The 8,315-nt window shown below is 39.7% G+C and overlaps 1 pseudogene; it reads right to left on the bottom strand.

The window, feature by feature from the left end:
- Positions 1 to 7,052: 7,052 nt before the first annotated feature.
- Positions 7,053 to 8,025, bottom strand: LOC142835814 (tRNA methyltransferase 10 homolog A pseudogene; annotated as a pseudogene).
- Positions 8,026 to 8,315: the final 290 nt, after the last annotated feature.

Consider the following 8,315-nt stretch of genomic DNA (forward strand, 5'->3'; position numbering starts at 1 on the left):
GTTCCTTTATTGTATAGGATTTTTTTGGCTATCCTGGGTTTTTTGTTTTTCCATATAAACTTGATTGTTGTCCTCTCCAGATCTGTGAAGAATTTTGATGGGATCTTGATGGGGATTGCATTGAATCTATAAATTGCCTTTGGTAGAATTGCCATTTTTACTATGTTGATTCTCCCAATCCAAGAGCAAGGGAGGTCCATCCATTTTTTGGTATCCTCTTCAATTTCTTTCTTCAATGCCTTAAAGTTCTTGTCAAATAGATCTTTCACTTCTTGGTTAGATTTACCCCAAGATATTTTATGCTGTTTGTGGCTATCGTGAATGGTGAAGCTTCTCTGATTTCCCGCTCTGCTTCCATATCCTTTGTGTATAAGAGGGCGACTGATTTTTTGGAGTTGATCTTGTATCCTGCCACGCTACTAAAGGTGTTTATCAGCTGTAGGAGTTCTTTGGTGGAGTATTGGGGGTCGCTTAAGTACACTATCATATCATCTGCAAATAACGAAAGTTTAACTTCTTCCTTTCCAATTCGAATCCCCTTGATCCCCTTCTGTTGTCTTATTGCTATTGCTAGAACTTCAAGCACTATATTGAAGAGGTATGGCGAGAGTGGACAGCCTTGTCGTGTTCCTGAGTTAAGCGGGATGGCTTTGAGTTTCTCTCCATTTAATTTGATGTTAGCTGTCGGCTTGCTGTATATAGCTTTTTATTATATTTAGGTATGACCCTTGTATCCCTAATCTCTCCAACACTTTTAACATAAATGGATGTTGAATTTTGTCGAATGCTTTTTCAGCATCTAATGAAATGATCATATGGTTATTTTCTTTCAGTTTATTTATATGCTGGATTACATTGATAGATTTCCGTATGTTAAACCAGCCCTGCATCTCAGGAATGAAGCCTACTTGATCATAATGGATAATTTTTCAGATGTGTTCTTGGATTCGGTTTGCCAGTATTTTGTTGAGGATTTTTGCGTTGATGTTCATGAGTGAGATTGGCCTGTAATTCTCTTTCCTGGTTAGGTCTTTGTGTGGTTTTGGTATCAGAGTAACTGTAGCTTCATAAAAGGAATTTGGTAATGACCCTTCTGTTTCTATATTGTGTAATACATTAAGGAGTATAGGTATTAGCTCTTCTTGGAAGTTCTGGTAGAATTCCACATTGAAACCATCTGATCCTGGGCTTCTTTTGGTAGGGAGGTTTCTGATAACAGCTTCTAATTCTTCGCGACCAACAGGTCTATTAAGATTGTTCACCTAGTCCTGGTTTAACTTTGGTATATGGTATTTATCTAAAAAATTGTCCCTTTTTTTTTAACATTTTACAGTTTTGTGTTATACAGGCTTTTGTAATAAGATCTAATGATTCTCTGAATTTCCTCTGTGTCTGTGGTTATGTCCCCCTTTTCATTTCTGATCTTATTAATTTGCGTATTCTCTCTCTGCCGTTTGATTAGTTTGGATAGGGGTTTATCAATCTTGATTTTCTCCAGGAACCAGCTTTTTGTTTCATTGATTCTTTGGATTGTTTTCTGTGTTTCTATTTTGTTGATTTCTGCCCTCAGTTTGATTATTTCCAGTCTTCTACTCCTCCTAGATGAGTCTGCTTCTTTTTTTTCTAGAGCTTTCAGGTGGGCTGTTAAGTCTCCAATTTGAGCTTTCTCTGTTTTCTTTAAGTGGGCACTTAGTGCTATGAACTTTCCTCTTAGCACTGATTTCATAGTGTCCCATAAGTTCGAGTATGTTGTTTCTTTATTTTCATTGAATTCAAGGAAGACTTTAATTTCTTTCTTTATTTCTTCCTTGATCCAGGTATGGTTCAGTAGTTGACTGTTCAGTTTCCATGAGTTTGTAGGCTTTCTGGGGATAGCATTGTTGTTGAATACTAACTTTAATCCATGGTGATCTGATAAGACACAGGTGGTTACTAATTTTTTTTTGTAACTTTGTAAGTTAGCTTTGCTACCGAGTATGTGGTCAATTTTCTAGAAGGTTCCATGAGCTGCAGAGAAGAAGGTATATTCTTTCCTATTTGGGTGGAATAATCTATAGATGTATGTTAAGTCCATTTGCTTCATTACCTCCATTAATTCTCTAATTTCTCTGTTAGGTTTCTGTTTGATTGACCTGTCCATTGGTGAGAGAGGAGTGTTGAAGTCTCCTACTATTAGTGTGTGTGGTTTGATGGCTGCCTAGAGTTTTAGTAATGTTTCTTTTATGTACTTGGGCGCTTTTATATTAGGGGCATAGATATTCAGGATTGAGACTTCATCCTGATGAACTGTTCCTGTTATGAGTATAAAATGCCCCTCTCCATCTTTTCTGATTGATTTAAGTTTGAAGTCAACTTTGTTAGAAATTAGTATGGCCACACCTGCTTGTTTCTTAGGTCCATTTGCTTGATAAGCCTTTTCCCAGCCCTTTACTCTGAGTAGGTGCCTGTCTTTGTGGTTGAGGTGTGTTTCTTGTAAACAGCAGAATGTTGGATCCTGTTTTTGTATCCAATCTCTTAGCCTGTGCCTTTTTATAGGTGAGTTGAGTCCATTGACATTAAGTGATATTAATGACCAGTGGTTGTTAACTCCGGTTACTTTTTTAGTAGTAGGGTTTGTGTGTTTCCCTTCTTTGAGTTGTGCTGGTGAAGGGTCTCTAGATGTCTGGGTTATTGTGGTCATTGTTGGACTCCTTGGTTAGTGATTTTCCTTCTATTATTTTCTATAAGGCTGGATTTGTGGCTACATATTGTTTAAATTCGTTTTTATCCTGGAAAATTTTGTTTTCTCCATTTATAGTGAACGAAAGCTTGGCTGGATATAGTAGTCTGGGCTTGCATCCATGGTCTCTTAGTTTCTGAAGTACATCTTTTTTTAAAAAAAAGAAAAGAAAAATTATCTATTATGATCAAGTAGGCTTCATCCCAGAGATGCAGGGCTGGTTCAATATACAAAAATCTGTCAATGTATTCCATCATATAAATAAACTGAAAGAAAAAAAACATATGATCATTTCATTAGATGCAGAAAAAGCATTTGACAAAATCCAACATCCCTTTATAATAAAGGTCTTAGAAAGATTAGGGATACAAGGGTCATACCTAAATATAATGAAAGCTATTTATAGTAAGCCGACAGCTAACATCAAATTAAACGGAGAGAAACTCAAAGCCATCCCACTAAAATCAGGAACACGACAAGGCTGTCCACTCTCTCCATACATCTTCAATATAGTGCTTGAAGTTCTAGCAACAGCAATAAGACAACATAAGGGGATCAAAGGGATCCAAATTGGTAAGGAAACTTATAAACAAACTTATAAACACCTGATTTTTGATAAAGGAGCTAAAAGTATTCAATGGAAGAAAGAAAGCATCTTCAACAAATGGTGCTAGCATAACTGGTTGTCAACCTGTAGAAGAATGAAAATAGATCCATATCTATCGCCATGCACAAAACTCAAGTACAAATGGATTAAAGACCTCAATATCAGGCTGAACACACTGAATCTGATAGAAGAGAAAGTGGGAAGTACTCTACAACATATGGGCACAGGAGATCACTTCCTACGTATATCCCCACAGCACAGACATTAAGGACAATATTGAATAAATGGGACCTCCTGAAACTGAGAAGCTTCTGTAAGGCAAAGGACACTGTCACTAAGACACAAAGGCAACCTACTGACTGGGAGAAGATCTTCACCAACCCTGCAACAGACAAAGGTCTGATCTCCAAAATATATAAAGAACTCAAGAAACTAGACTTTAAAATGCTAATTAACCCAATTAAAAAATGGGGCACGGAACTAAACAGAGAATTTTCAACAGAAGAAATTCAAATGGCCAAAAGACACTTAAGGTCATGCTCAACCTCCTCCTTAGTGATCAGGGAAATCCAAATTAAAACAACTTTGAGATACCATCTTACACCTGTCAGAATGGCTAAAATAAAAAACACCAATGATAGCCTTTTCTGGAGAGGTTGTGGAGTAAGGGGCACACTCATCCATTGCTGGTGGGAATGCAAACTTGTGCAACCACTTTTGAAATCAGTATGGTGATTTCTCAGGAAATTCGGGATCAACTTACCCCAAGATCCAGTACCACTCTTGGGAATATACCCAAGGTTTGCCCTATCATATGACAAAAACATTTGTTCAACTATGTTCATAGCAGCATTATTTGTAATAGCCAGAACCTGGAAGCAACCTAGATGTCCTTCAATGGAAGAATGGATGAAGAAAGTGTGGAATATATACATATTAGAGTACTACTCAGCGGTAAAAAACAATGACTTCTCGAATTTTGCATGCTAATGGATGGAAATAGAAAACACTATATGAGTGAGGTATCCTAGACCCAAAAAGATGTACATGGGATGTACTCACTCATAATTGTTTACTAGCCATAAATGACATTGAGCATATAATTTGTGATCCTAGAGAAGCTAAATAAGGTGAACCCAAAGAAAAACATATAGTCATCCGCCTGGATATGGGAAGTAGACAAGATTACCGGGAAAAAACTGGGAACTTGGGAATGAGGTGGCATGGGGCTAAGGGGAATTGGGGTGAGAAATGTGAGGAGGGGAGGATTGGGGGAGCTTGAGGGAATGGAATGGGATGGGGGAATGGGATGGTTGGGACACGGGAGCAGAGAAATATATATCCTAATTAAGGGAGCCACCTTAGGGTTGGCAAGAGACTTGACTCTAGAGGGGCTCCCAGGTGTCCAGGGAGATGTCCCCAGATAGTACCTTGGGCAGCTGAGGAGAGGGAACCTGAAATGACCCTATCCTATAGCCATACTGATGAATATCTTGCATATCACCTCTGAACCTTCATCTGGCGATGGATCGAGATAGAGACAGAGACCCAAATAGGAGCATCGGACTGAGCTCTTAAGATCCAAATGGGTAGCAGAAGGAGGGAGAACATGAGCAAGGAAGTCAGGACCACGAGGGGTGCACCCACCCACTGTGACAGTGGAACTGATCTATTGGGAGCTCACCAAGGCTAGTGGGACTGGGACTGAATAAGCATGGGATGAAACTGAACTTTCTGAACATGGCGGACAATGAAGGCTGATGAAAAGCCAAGGACAATGGCACTAGGTTTTGATCCTAATACATGAACTGGCTTTGTGGGAGCCTAGCCTGTTTGGATGCTCACCCTCCTGGACCTGGATAGAAGTGGGAGGACCTTGGACTTCCCACAGGGCAGGGAATCTGGACTGCTCTTCATTCTTGAGAGCCAGGGGGAATAGAGTGAGGGGGAGGAGGAGAGTAGGAGGGGAGTCGGGGGAGGGGGCAATGTGTGGGAGGAGGGAGAGGGAAATGGGAAATGCGGAGGAGGCAGGAATTTTTTTTCAACAACTAAAAGAAAATAAAATAAAAAAGAAAACGAAGAGCTCACATTAGTGACTTAACAGCATATCTGAAAGCTCTAGATAAAAAAAAAGAAACAGACTCACCCAGGAAGAGTAGAAGACAGGAAATATTCAAATTGAACAATTGATCAACAAAGTAGAAACAAAGAAAACAATACAAAGAATCAATAAAACAAAGAGCTGGTTCTTTGAAGAAATCAAGAAGATTGACAAACCCTTATCCAGACTAATCAAAAGGCAGAGAGAGAGAGAGAACATCCAAATTAACAAAATCAGAAATGAAAAGGGGAATATAACAACAGACACTGAGAAATTCAAGAACCATTAGGTCTTACTACAAAAATCTGTACTCCACAAAATTGGAAAATGTAAAAGAAATGGACAATATTTTAGATAGTTATCATATACCAAAATAAATTCAGACCAGGTGAGAAATTTATTGTTTTTTACAGTAACAACATGAACTTTATTCTCTCAGAACTGTAGTGTGGATATTTACATCCATTGTTTATAGACTTTGAAATAACTAGCTACAACAGATAACTAAGAAAAAAGCAACCAAAAGAGACAGTGAACATCACTACTGAATCTTCCACACAGGCTTGCACCTAAGTGTGATGCTAGCACACATACACGTTATATAATAAACTGGGAGCTCCCGCTGCACTTGTGCATACACTCCTCTGGAATTACCACATAGAAGCTCGGCAGCTCCCCTCTGCTCCCTCCTCATCAGTTTCCAAACCCCTGTTTAATTTTGGATTTGGGCATTAGTGCATTCCACACAACCATTCCACGGCGATACATTGATTACAGGACTAAATCCTGTAATCGTGGACTAAAATGTAAGCGCTAAACGTGCACATTTTCCTGTATATTCACATTAAAAGCTAACATATATGGAGATATATGCTATTTACATGAAAAATATATAGAAAGAAAAGATTACTTTTTTCTTTAAACTGGGGTAAAGACAAATTGATCCTTCAAAAATAATATTATAAAATAATCTAGTCAGAAAAATTTAATTTTGTAACTGAATTAATTACTGTCATTAAGGGATTTAAGATTATTCTTGTGATTATTTCAGAAATATGAGAAGGCATCAAAAGGGAGGCACAAGAATGGGTTCCACTATCCAAAATGAATGAATTACTGTGACCAGCAAACAACTGGTATTTCCCCTAGAATTAACTTATTTCTTAGAAAGAACCATACTGAACACAAAAGTTACAGACAGAAGGGCAGCCTTCTGAGTTCAACATTGTAGTAGACACACAGAACGCGCATAAAATCTGTTCCAATAGAATCAGACAAACAGTCACTGATGGGAATATAAACAAACAAAGCTGAAGATCAGAAGGCACGTTCTGAAGAAGATGCTCCAGTGAATGAAGGAGAATAAAGGCCTAAGACTATGGTAACATTCTCCATGACTCTGATTTGAGGCTTAAAACAACTTTGAAATGATACCTTTAAGTCTTCTCACAGAAAACCAAACAATCCTTTCTTGGTGTTTAGAGTGTTCATTATCGTTGACTCTTGACAAGATTTCAAATTCCACAACAGTGATGAGAGAAAATGGATTTTCTTGTGGTCTGAGAATTTGGTGGTATCACCCTCTCTGAGTTCTCCTCAAGTGTAGCACAGCAAGGGAAGGCTGGTCACTGTGGGACAGGACTCTCTGAGGACACTCGGCTGCTCTGCTGGCCCTGCTCTTCCTTCTGTGGTGAGTCGGGGTCATTCCCGCAATGCTCTCCCTCGCTGGAACTGTCCCATCCTTCTGGCCGGGGTTGCTGGTCCTGAGGAGAGCTTTCACTGCCTTTGTGTGCAGGAACAGCTCCTTTCCGCCCGGGTAAGATGGTAAAAAAATGCCTCCTGCCAGTCTCTTGTTTCCAAGAACTCCAGGATAATTTCAAACACATGGTTGACTGCCAGGACCTTCCGACTGTTCATCCTCACAAAGTCCTCCAGAGGCAGCTGGGCATGTTCAATCCCGTAACTGGACGCTTGTTTAAACGTGAGTCCCTTCCAGTTGACCCACCCTTTGTCATTTTCATTCATGTTCTTCTTCAGTTGACCTCCATGGCTTGTCAAATAAAACTGCACAGGATGTGATGCTAGTCGGTTTTCTGCATAGCAACGTTGAATCTGCCTATGGAGCTTCTTAATATCCTTTAACACCATCAAATCATCGAAGCTACAGTCAATGATAAGGCGGAGGCTGCTGTGAACCACGTTTCTTCGAATGTGCTTCCTGTCATTTCCATATGAGCCGGATTCCAGCTGACACTGCTGTTCTAATTTCTTTCTCTTGCGCTTTTCTTTTCGTTTTTCCTTGCGCAGTTCTCGCTGCTCTTCCCACTGCTTCTGCTTCAGCAGCTTCTTCATCTGTCGTTTAGATATTGGCTCAGTCCCTGCGTCTAGTCTTGGCTTCTGCCCCTCCTCTTCTTTCACACCTGGCTTTCTCTCCATGTTAGGAGTCTTGAGAGTTGCTGGCAGCATCTCAGATGACATATTTGCTGTTTCTGAAAACAAGCCGCAGGGCCGCTGGGGAAAGCCACGGTGTGGTCAGTCAACCTTTCTGAAGTGCCCACCGCTCCACACCTCAGTCCTCCTCCAGAAACTTCAACTCCCAGAGGCAGTGGTTGCACGCCTGGTTACCCAGGTGAGAAATTTAAATAGACATATAAGCTACAAGAAAATAGATACTGTCATCAAAATCTTCCCAACCAAAAAAAGCCTGGGGCCAGATGGTTTTAGTGCAGAATTCTACAAGAGCTAATACCTATACTCATCAAAGTGTTCAACATAATAGAAACAGAAGGAACATTGCCAAACTCTTTTTATGTGGCTACAGTTACCCTGATATTAAAACCAAACAAAGAATAAACCAACAAAGAGAATTATAGACCAAACTCACTCAG

Source organism: Microtus pennsylvanicus, chromosome 15 (genome assembly GCF_037038515.1).
Source record: "Microtus pennsylvanicus isolate mMicPen1 chromosome 15, mMicPen1.hap1, whole genome shotgun sequence".
NCBI lineage: Eukaryota > Metazoa > Chordata > Mammalia > Rodentia > Cricetidae > Microtus > Microtus pennsylvanicus.